At 38.6% G+C, this 12,643-nt stretch overlaps 1 protein-coding gene across 1 annotated transcript in view; it reads left to right on the top strand.

The window, feature by feature from the left end:
* The window catches only part of Asxl3 (ASXL transcriptional regulator 3), a 108,091-nt gene that overhangs the window by 43,627 nt on the left and 51,821 nt on the right, over positions 1-12,643 (top strand). The gene's annotated exons all lie outside the window — the stretch shown is intronic.

Here is a 12,643-nt window from a genome sequence, read left to right as displayed (position 1 = left end):
GGCTGGTCTGTTGTCAAGGCAACTGGTGTCTGAGTGGACTGCTTTACAAAATGTAGTATATAACTTATTTATTCTGTTTAGTTGCTGCTGCTGGTTTAAGTCTTCAGTCTGCCAAAATAGAACTATTATTTTTATAATTCTCAGTAATGAGCCTACTCAAAATTCAAATCACAGTACAGTAGAATGAAAACTCGGCCTACCAACATTGGGAAAGGAAAAGAGAAAAATCAAGCATTCCAATATCAAATAAATCTTTGAAGTAACTGTGCTATTGCCTGAGGGAATATTGAAATTTGGTAATAAAAAAAGCCAGTGTTTCTGAGAAATTATGTTAATGTTTTTATTCTGATTCTTTCCAAATGGCATTTAAAATTTATGTTTGCATTTTCTTCTGAGAGCCTATCATCAAGAATATGGTGCCTATAAATAATCACCTTTTATCTTTTTGCTGTAACTAGAGATGTCCTGAATATATTTTTAGAAAGCTTCTAAAGTAAAGAAATACAAATATAGACATGTAAATGGAGGCATCAATCAACTTCTAAATCATTCTGTTAGGAAAGAGAAGGGAAAAAATCTTCACATAAACATTTATTAAATGTCACAAAAATTATTAAGTGCTATCTTGAAAAAAATGTACTGTGATTCTTTTTTATTGGCACAGTATATCTATTGTTCTGTAATTCTTATTTCAGTAAATTCTGACACTGTGCTTTTCAGTTCATATATTTAACTGATATATATGTACTTAGGAATTTATATGTTGAACAGATAGTTCCATCTGTGAATTGGGCAACACTGATTCCATACTTCTAAACCTCTCTGAATCACTCTGATAGCTTTATATATATACGGTTTAGTTTTCTGCTAAATTGCCCACTTCTTTTCATATAAATTTCATTTGATAACTAATAGTTTTTTAAATTTTCCATGTATTTCTTGAGTACATTAATATTTTCCAAGAGATAAATTTTACTTCAGATTATATTTTATTGGGGGCTTCTTACTGTTGAACAACAAAAAACCATAAGCTTTTATTGTGACTCTGATATATTTTAGATGCTTTAAGATAGTAGTCAGTAAATGCTTAATCAATGCCTATGTCATGAATGATTAAATACACCATACTTGGTTGCATATACTTTTTTCAAATTGCCCAAGCCTGAGAAGAAATGGACAAGCTTAGACGAATAGAAGCTCCATGGTGCTTCTCTAAGCACAAATGCCAATGGAAATATCAGAGACAAACTTAAGAGTCTTTCTTTAATCTGCACATACAGACATAATTGAAATAAAATATTGAGAACAAAGATCCAGAATTACAAAAGCAAGAGGTAACTGGTGGGAGTCTCCATTATAAGAAGAACAGTAGAAAAGACCATGTAAAGACACTAGAAATAGACTGGAAAATTCCTTTAGTGTCGAGCTGAAATGGCTGAGCTTTGTCCTCAGCTACTTGCAGTCAAAGTAGAGTGCAATCTAATAATACCATTGCTTTTGAAGACTTTCCCATATAATTGTTAGGTAACATTTCTCCCCTCATTATTAGTGTATTCTGATTGTACAAAATGATGATTTTCGTTATTAAATTTCCACACAGATATATAATAGCATTAATTATATTCATGCCCCTGTCATCTGTCAGATCCTTGACCCCATCTCTTCCCAAGGAGGCTCCCTTCTATCTCATGTCATTTTAAGAGCACTGCTTTTTAAGAAAGTAATTTCTTAGTACTGGAAAGGAATGCCGAGCATGGGAAACATGAAAGCAGGAATAATCAGTCCATAATTTTAGTTCCCAAAGTGGAAGAATGAGGGTGTGGTGGGGGGATTGACAATGAAAATAAAAACGAGGAAAGAATAGTCATCATTATCCTCCTCATGCTCCTCCTCCTTTTTCTCCTCTTCCCCTTTCTTGCCTGCTTCCTCTACCTCATCTTCCTCCTCAAAAATATATAATTTCAGTTTTGATTCATAACCTTTGAAGCAGGTTACAAGGAAGAGCAATGAACAGTCATTTTATTTGCTTGTTAGATTGAGAATGGAATTCAAGAGTCATGAAAAACTTTGGAGGTTCATTTATTAGCATGTCCAGTTGTTTTATCCACTTTGACATGTATGTGATTTATCTTGTTTACACTACATACACCACAGACATAGTAAGTACTAATGGAATGAAGAAATAACAAATTGTTGTAGATTTAGCCAAGGATGCACTCACCCAAGAGACCATAATGTGAACCTGATATTTTATTCAAGCTACAGCACTTTCTATTACCCCATTTATTTCCTAGCTACTGTAAGAAAGAAATATACATAGATTTGGCACAATACCCGTTCGTGAATAACATTTATTCCTTTGGGAGATTATTTATTAAAGAAATATTTACAGAGCATACATTGAGTGTTGTTTACTTGATGCATGCAGACACTATATATGAGAGTTAGTTGTGTGGCTAAATATAACAGCAGAAAATTTTGTAATGCAGTGCCCTTTCTCCATAATTAAGGAATAAGATTAATGGATGTGTAGGTCTACACCAAATTTAGCAAAATGACAGGGGCCACATAACTGTCAAAACAGAAGCACAAAGTCTTCTGAAGTCATTGAAAATGAAAACAGTTAACCCAGATGCATTCCATAGTGGGGAAGAACAGTGAAGTGAAGCCTGAAAGCATCGGGAAGTACTTTTTAACTAAAGAGCATCTTCCAGAAAGAGGGCATGGCATTTGCAAACTGCCCACATGACTTCTCGGTAGATTCAGTCCTTCTGTGTGACTGTCATTGCCATGTAAACTTTAAGACCTGATTGTAGGCTTCATAGACTCTTGGAACTTTGTATGAAACCAGTAGGAGGCATCAAAGATTCCTTTGCAAATGAGAAGTCACACACACACACACACACACACACACACACACACACACACACACACTCACACACACAAAATTACATAGATATTTTAGTGCCTAGACATAGAGGAGGAAAAGAGGACTAATAAACATGCAATGCTGATTTTCTCTCAGGAGCCTGTGGCCCATGAGTGATAGATAGGTCATGTGGGACAGAGTGGGACTGGGTTGCATACAGTGCAGTTGCTGAGATAAGAGATGGTGGTCTGAAAAAAAAAAGAGATGGTAGTCTGACTTTGGGCATTAGCCTTGGAAATATAAAGGACAGATTTCTATACTTATTTTCACCACAGAATGAGAGGGTCCAAATAGCAAATTGTCTGTGGTGTGGGGTTCTTGAAGTGGCAGAAAACAACTGAGCTTTTATCCTTGGGAATTTGGAAGAGTATAGCCTGCTGTTGACATTGTCAGCATTTGGAAGAGAAAAATTTAGGCCATATTTTCACCTCTCTCCCCTTATTTCTTCCTTCCCTTCTCTATCTCCCTTTCTCCCTCTGTTACACTAAAAATGTATCTTCTGTTTCCACCAAACAAAGTGGGCTTGATGTTGTCACCTTGAAGAATAATATATGGCTGACTTGGTACAAACTCTGTGATCCTGCTCTCTGAGTTTAGCTTAAAAGTTTCCAGATTGCTACAAACAACAGTTACCTGGATTAGAATGAGTGGGGAAGGCTGGTGAATGCAATCTGATTGCAGCAGTGTATTTGAGCCCATGAAAGTGTCTATAATTATATGAAATCCCTAGGAGTTTTAGTAGAGCCTCTTTACCAGCCTAAAACAACCCCAAAAGCTCCCCAGCCTTGGAGTTCACAAATCACCTAGGTACCTGATTTGTCTTGCCACTGCCAGCTGCCACAAAGCCAACTTGTCCAATTTCCTCCTTTTTTGCAGTTTCCCTACTCCGTTCATAGGCCTTTTTGTCAAATTTGCTATTTGGACCCTCTCATTCTACTTGTTTTAATATATTGTTACATCTAGTTGACATTTGAATTTACTCCACATATTATATAGCAAGTAACAGAAAATCCATCTAAACTGACTTAAGCCTTAAGAGGATTTATTGTTTCATGTATGTGAGATAATGAGGGTTTGTGAATTAGGGCATGTTTTTGTTTCTTTATCTTGGAATTCAGTTATTGTGAAGGAACCGTTACATTATTTGGCTAAGTAAATTTTATAAGAAAGTTGATGTTTTAAATATGAGTTCCGTTGTCATAGGATCACTATCTGAATAAAAAAAAAATGGATGTTTACCTTTTGTCACATCTTCTTGGGGAAAATGAATCTATCCCACTATTTAGAATAAAGCCACAGATTCACACTCATAGTTCACACTGCTGAGTTCACCTGATCCGTTATCCAATCATGACTACAGCCAAGGGAATAGAAGACACAGACAGGTTTCAGTTAATGAGGTCTTGCTCTTGGAACGTTGTTTTCACTGCCACTGCCATGAAGTTGTACACTTGTATTAGGGTCAGAGACACTTTTAGTTCTGTTTCAAGAAGCTTTGTTAGAGGGTACACAGTAGGGATGAATAGATTCTTGCTAGTTAACTAACTATACCCTCGGAAGAGGGGGTAGATTGGGTTTGCTTTGATTTTTTATTTAATTTTTTATTTAATTTTTACAAATTATAATTTCACATATCAATCCCTTCTCCCTCTTATTTTCACCACAATCCCCCACCATCCCCTTCCCCCCTCCACTACCCATAGAGGTGGGAGCCCTCCACGGGGGCTCCCCAAATTCCACAACATCATCCTGGGCCAGGCCTAGGCCCTCCCCCATGTGTCCCAGATGAGAGCATCCCTTCACTTGGGATGGGCTGTCAAAGTCCCTTCTTTTTTTTTCATTCATCTATTTAGCTCATAAATAAAGTCATGCACAATTATGATCCACAATACAGTATGTTCACAATGGCATGGCTAATTTGAACCAATTAACATGTTATATCACACATATTCATCGTTTTTGTTTTGAGAACACTTAAAGTATACTATCTCACAACTTTTAAAACATAGCATATTGTTATCAACCATATTTATCATGCTCTCAGTAGACCTCAAGACTTCACAGAGTCCATGCCTCTTGTCCAACTGCAGTTTTATATCCTTGAATCAATTGTTTCCCCATTGTTAAAAGACCCACATTGAAGCCTCATAGCCACAATTCTGCTCTCTGTTCCCATAAGTTCATTATTTCTAGGTTACACATAAATTGAAATTGTATGACATTTGTCTTCCAGTGTGTCACTTATTATTTTTTCTTTTTGGTAAGCATATAACTTTACTACTTACTAAGGATGAAATCAAATTTGCATGCACAGGTGAGCACTCTCTGAAACACCTTGGATTCATCACATATTTGAGTTTCAATTAGCATATATATATATATATATATATATATATATATATATATATATAGAGAGAGAGAGAGAGAGAGAGAGAGAGAGAGCAATAATGGCAATATGTTATGCCTCAATAGCAGCAACAGCTTTTCCAGGTTCTGCAGTCATTTTAACAAAATTGTAGAGACATCCAGTACACTCCATTTAAAAACCAAAAACCAAAACCAAACAAAAAACAAAAAACAACAACAAAAAAGTAAAAAAAAAAAATCCCAGAAAACAGCGCAGTTCTGTTACTCTTGTGGTACTCAGCACCATTTTTTTTTTTAATTAGCTTCTCAGTCATCATCTGGGAGGAAACCATTCTGAGCAACATCATTAAAAACAGCTCTGATAAAGCATGGTCACTACTATGTATCATAAAGCAGGACCACATATGAGTGAGTACATATCATGTTTGTCTTTTTGTGATTGGGTTACCTAGCTCAGAATGGTTTCTTCAAGTTCCATCCATTTTCCTGCAAATTTCAAGATTCCATTGTTTTTTCTGCTGAGTAGTACTCCATTGTGTAAATGTACCACATTTTCTGTATCCATTCTTCGGTTGATGGGCATCTAGGCTGCTTCCTACAAATAATGCTGCTAAGAACATGGTTGAACATATGTCCTTGTTATATGAATGTGCTTCTTTGGGTATATGCCTAGGAGTGGAATTGCTGGATCTTGTGGTAGACTCATTCCCATTTTCTTGAGGAGTTGCCATACTGATTTCCACAGTGGCTGTACAAGTTGGCACTCCCACCAGCAGTGGAGGAGTGTTCTTCTTTCTCCCCATCCTATCCATTATAAAATGTCATTGGTATTTTTGATTTTAGCCATTCAGACAGGAGTAAGATGGCACCTCAGAGTTGTTTTGATTTGCATTTACCTGATGACTAAGGATGTTGAACACTTTCTCATGTGTCTTTCAGCCATTTTAGATTCCTCTATTGAAAATTGTCTATTTAGTTCTGTACCCCATTTTTAATTGATTTGTTTGGTGTTTTCGAGAATAGCTTCTTGAGTTCTTTGTACATTTTGGAGATCAGCCCTCTGTCAGATGTGGGGTTGGTGAATATCTTTTCCCAGTCTATGGGCTGCCGTTTTGTCTTGTGACTGTCTCCTTTGCCTTACAGAAGCTTCTCAGTTTCAGGAGGTCCCATTTATCAATTGTTGACCTCAGTGTCTGTGCTACTGGTGTAATGTTCAGGAAGCAATCTCCTGTACGGATTAATTCAAGGATATTTCCCACTTTGTCTTCTAATAGGTTCAGTGTAGCTGGATTTATTTTGAGATCTTTGATCCATTTTGACTTAAGTTTTGTGCAAGGCGATAGGCTTGGGTCTAACTGCAGTCTTCTACATGTCTGCAACCAGTTATGCCAGCACCATTTGTTGAAGATGTTCTCTTTGTTCCATTGTATAAATTTGGATTGTTTGTCAAAAATCAGGTGTTCATAGGTGTGTGGGGTAATATCAGGGTTTTTAATTCTTTTCCATTGGTTTACCTGTCTATTTTTGTGCCAATACCAAGCTGTTTTCTGGACTATAGCTCTGTAATAGAGCTTGAAGTCAGGGATGGTGATGCCTCCAGAAGTTCCTTTATTGTACAGGGATGTTTTGGCTATCCTGGGTCTTTTGTTTCTCCATATAAAGTTGAGAATTGTTCTTTCAGAGTCTGTGAATAATTGTGTTGAGATTTTGATGGGGATTGCATTGAATCTGTAGATTGCTTTTGGCAAGATTGCCATTTTTACTATGTTGATCCTACCTATCCAAAAGCATGGGAGATCTTCCCATTTTCTGGTATCTTCTTTAATTTCTTTCTTTAGAGACTCAAAATTAAGCAAAGTGGCAGGATACAAGATTAACTCAAAAAAATCTGTAGCCCTACTATACACCGATGACACATTGGCGGAGAAAGAAATCAGAGAAACATCACCCTTTACAATTGCCACAAACAACATAAAGTACCTTGGGGTAACACTAACCAAAAATGGGTTTGCATTGTAACACATTGGAGTAAACCACTTCCTCTGTATGAAAGGGGTGCTGTCTTCAGCTTGAGACTATAGATGATGACTTGGGTTAGGCTGACAGAGTTATATTTGTCACCTCTGAGATTTGATGAGACTGTGAGGTAACTTAGTGTCCACAGGGGACCCTGCACATTGAAGGGTGTACACAGAAAGTGTAGGGGAAGGCATGGAGCACATAAAACCTATTAAATGTGGAGATTATATATAGGCAGAGGACAGGAGGTTAAGAGGTGGAGACTAGGGACTATTTGCATTTTGAAGTACAGGTAAATGAGGCACAGCTCCCTAGTGTTACCCCCAGCAGCCTAAGGAGTTCTGCTAGAGTGTTAAGGACCTTGACCCTGATCAAATTGAGATTTGGGACCTGAACTCTGCAAAGATTTCAGAACTAGCTGGTTTATGAATAACAGTTGGAGATTGTATTAAAACTACCTTAATATAGGTTGAAGCAGCAGGAAAAGGCTGTGCTCAGAATAAGGCAGGACTCAAAGGGGGTTGTCTGCTCATTTTCTTTACAAGTCATATGTACATGGGAATATACAGAATGTGGTGGAGTTTGACTGCTATCTTATCACTGGGTAATTCCCAAATAATTGGTAAGATAAAAGGGATCTTGGAAGCTAGTATAACTTTTACTGTAAACATAATTAAGTTTGAGATTCTCAGACCACCTCTATGCAAGAAAGTGTCCCTACCCAAGATCATATACCTTCATCTCTTAAGGATGGGTTTTTGCCACTTTAAAATAGTATCTATATATAAAGGGAATATTAACTCTGAGTGGGAAGCCTTTGCAACAGGTTTTAATTGTGCTAGAGTTCTTATTTCAGCTGCTAGGAGGCTTCTGTTGGGTTCCGGGTTAAGGGGCTCCTCTCCCTTTTCAGAAGCAGTTTGCAGCCATACCATCCTGAATGAGCCCAATCTTGGTCTTTCTCATAACCCTTTAATTTCCCTGGCTTTGTGTCCTACTTCAGTCAAAGGAGGATGTCTTCCATTTGTCTCTCTGCTCCATGTCTCCACCCCAATTTACTCTGATTTGCTCCATAACAAACCCTTAGAGGAACACTGCAGTCCTCACAGGGTTGTTATTTCCCCTTCCTCCCTCTCCTCCTTGCCTGATTCTCTGTCTTCCCCTTTGTACCCCTCTCCATTTTCCTCTTTTCTTCATTCTCTTCCTTCTTTTCTTCCTCCTCTTCTTTCTCCTTTTGCTCCTCCTCCTCTAGTTTCTAAAATAAAAATAGCCATAAACTCTTAGAAGGTGCATGTCATAGTGTTTCTGCACTGCCATATTCCTATCCAATATTTTAGGATATTAGAGTTGGTGTAATATTTGTCACAGAAAAGCAGAAAGATGACTGTTTGGGCAAAGGATGATAAGTAGTGAGATGGCAATAGAGGCTGGACAAAAAAATACAATGGCATATATGTATGATACAAATACATATGAAATGAGGATGTCCTTTTCATAAACCTACTGTAAGCCCTGGAGGGCAGATTAGAAGTGATGGTTTCTTTGTGATTTTTGTTCTGGTCAAATTTAGCCAGGAGTCCTAGTGAGACATCTTTGATCAACAAGATCACATACAGATCTGCAACTATATTAAATGTTGTTACTGCTCTCCTTTGTCTGCAGTTGATGTCAGTCTTCCAGTGACATCTTTGAAGCCTGTAAGCCAATATGGGCTGGTATAGTGTTTCAGGACTTCAAGATCAGATTCAGATTGCAGGACTTGGGAAGGGGACAATAAATGAATCTGTGTTCACCCATGCTGCTGCCCAGTTTCCCTTATGAAAAACTTACTGCTTCCCTCTTTGAAATTAAGTAGTATTTTGAGGAAGATGATTTTAGCCACGTAAATATCCTGTTGCTCTTCAGACATCCCACTTACTAATTTATATTTGTATGACATCATGGCTTTCTGTTTTTAATAGGTTATTATGCCTAAATTATCCCATACCCATGCAGTAGGAGACCATTAAAGGGGGCCCTGTGCTTACAGATGTGTTCCTGTTATTATCTAAGTAGTCCTTACTATTAAGCACATCAAGGTCAAGGTGGTCTGATTTCATTTTATACATTACTGGTACCGGTCCAGGATGAAATCCACCACTAAGAAACCAGGATTTCCTGTAGTGCAGGATGGAATCCAGATGTAGCTTTCTATCTTGTAAAGCATGAATTCAAACAAATTGAATTCCTTGTGGTTCATTCTAGTGTTACTCTTTCAAGCTCTCTTCTCTGATAGTGAGAAACTGACTTCTATTACTTTTAATATATTTAAATATGTTGTGTCATCTCCATATAGGTAGCCATTGTTCTAAACTGGCCAGGTAACCTCCCAAAGTGGATGAGGCCTTGTCTCAGGTCAGGCCATGACTTGCAGACAAGCCCCACTTACTCACCCACCTCATTTAGGCCCCTTCCCTTTCCTAACCAACTGTACATCAGGACATTCCTCTATGCAGGTACTTCCTCACCAACCCCAAATTTGAAATATCTGTCTAAGTGCCTCCTTTACCAACTCCCATCCCACTGCATTAGTCTGTAATTCTATGCTGTGCCACACTGGCCCCTTACCTCACTACACACACACACACACACACACACACACACACACACACAGAGAGAGAGAGAGAGAGAGAGAGAGAGAGAGAGAGAGAAAGAGAGAGAGAGAGAGAGGTGCTATCGAAAAGGGAGATTATATCAATCTAAACTTGAGGCCTTAAATATTAAGAAGGCAAAGGAGGAATCCCTCTCCTTTCTGATTGTTTGAAAGCCTCAGAAGTGAAGTAAATAATGAAGAGTGAATCTGATCCCCATACCTTCCCTGTGTGACCAGTGCAGGGTATATCTTTTGGCCACCCCTGCAGGGAGGTCCTCCCCACAGACCCTTCTTTCTGCAGAGTTCTGGAAGTATTTCCTCTTACCACATCAATCCACCACTTCATACTATTAGTCCTGACTTACTGGACCTTCTTCTGTGAGTATTTTTGCCACTTCGCAGTGACTATATAAACCTTGGATTCAATCTTCTCTCCTCTAATGGTCCAACCTTGAATGAAACAAACCAACTGTGCTTTCTGGTACTCCTGACTGACAGACCTCTTAGGCGTATCTGTTGCTGCCTCCTGATCCCAGGACATTTGAGGTAGATGTGCTACCACTGAACTGTATTTTCAGGCTCTTAACAGGCTTTTTTTGTAAAGTTGAATCATTTGGCCATAAGCCAATCCTAGTTTTGGGAGTAGAAATAGAATATATATATTCAAATAATTATTCAACCTATGTTCATTTGATACTTATGTATGAGACTCTACTAAACATTGATGATAGTATGTTTCAAAGTCATACTTCCTGTTCTGAGAGAGATAGAAAAGCCTTTCATCCTGAACTTAGGCTAGAGTGATGTATGTATCCTGAGATGGGGACCTAAAGGAACTAAGGATAGAGGGACCTAGAAAGAATCAGGGATATGTATGTACCCAGCAAAGAATCATGGAGAATGTTATAAGTAGAGGCAGAAACATATGTCAACAAGAATACTGATGACTTATAATGCTCAACTTTCCATATATGTAACTATTAGCCATTATAATAAAGCATCAAATAGTAACAGTGCTATTTATCCCCAGTTCCTTTACATGCAACTCATGATCAAGGACAAGACCCAGACCTATTCAACTTCCTCCAAGTATCATCATGGGAGTCAGAATCCTAGGACCAGGTACATGAACTCCAAGTTCATGCTATTTTCCCTCATTCTCTTCCTTATACCCAGTACATAGAACAAGAAGGCAATGGGATCTAGCTATACCAGGAAGGTGGGGATAGCAAATGATGACACTAGGCTACGAAAGTGAGTTGGAAGAATGGCTTCAGAAGATGTTAGGATCCCTAAACAGCTTAAATTAGACAAGGATTATTTAGTGAGGTATGGCATGGATAGCTTTACATTTTCAAAGAGCTTGGATTGAGGCCTCCACCCTTGGCTGTGGCTAGCCATGCCATCTTCCTTTTGTTACTCATGCAGTAAGCCTGTAGTCTCTCTTATGTCTTTGCTGTTACCTTTTGTCAGATCAGTTCTCTCTCACTCATCAGAACACAAATTACTGCTTTACAAAGGCCTTTCATTTTTAATCAAATTTGTTCTTTGAGTGTCATTTAACACATGTACATAATGCAATCTGGTGACTCTCATCACCTCACATTTTCTTACCTCTTTCACATCTATTACCCCCTCCCTACAGTTTCCTTCCTCGTGTTCATGACTTTCTGCCTTATTTTGTGACCCAACCCACTAAGTTTCTCTAGGACCATCTGAGTTACCATGGAGATGGAACTATTTTCACCAGGTGTACACCTAGAGATTATGACTCTCCTCCCTGTGGATGAACAGATTAAGATACATGGGACTATGATAATATAGGTTAATTTTATTCAGGGGGAAGTCACTTACACGAGAAACTGATAACCCCAAGTTCCAGCTCCGAGGATGGAAGCTCACCTGTTCACCATGACCCAACTGGAACCAAGAGAGCACAAGCCTGTCCCGGACCCCAGACTAAACCCCACAGTCTCAGTAAACACCAAATTGGCATGGTCAGCACCACAGATGCTTAGTTAGATCTCTCACTACACCTCCTCAGGAATCCATCAGTAGCCAGGAATGTAGCAGGTAGAGGTTTATCCCTATAAGCTCTCCCTTTATCCATGACTGACTGTTAATAGATCTAACCTTGAGCAGACCTGGTATAGGCAACCACAGATGCTATGGGTTCCTGATTGCAATGGTTGTGTTATCCCTAGAAGATAGGATTTGGAGACAGTATGGCTTTGAATTTGTGATCCCTCTGCTTTGACCTCCTAGTAGCTGAGATTATAACTTGCTAGTAGCTGAGATTATAACTTGCAACACTTGGGCAGCTAGAAAGAGGGCTTTAAGGAAAGAGAGAGAGAGAGAGAGAGAGAGAGAGAGAGAGAGAGAGAGAGAGAGAGAGAGAGAGAGACATGTGTGCACGCATGCATGTTCTTGCATGGGCATGCATATGCATATATGTGCTGATTCCTGACAGCAAAGGGGAGCAGAAAAGAGTGAAGACATCATTAAGTGTGAAAGTGCAGTGCAAAGTGATTCTTTCTGCTCAGAGAATGAAGATGTGTTGGAAGGCACATGATGGACCAGCAATATACCAAATGAATGGACAACTGAGTAATGTTGTCAGTATTGATGATGAGGTTAAATGGTGGTTGAAAATGCTGTTCTTGCCTGTTTTCACCCCAACAATGATAAATAATGTTTTA

This window comes from Cricetulus griseus, chromosome 2 (genome assembly GCF_003668045.3).
Source record: "Cricetulus griseus strain 17A/GY chromosome 2, alternate assembly CriGri-PICRH-1.0, whole genome shotgun sequence".
Classification (NCBI taxonomy): Eukaryota; Metazoa; Chordata; class Mammalia; order Rodentia; family Cricetidae; genus Cricetulus; species Cricetulus griseus.
This window is presented reverse-complemented; position numbering and strand designations above follow the sequence as displayed.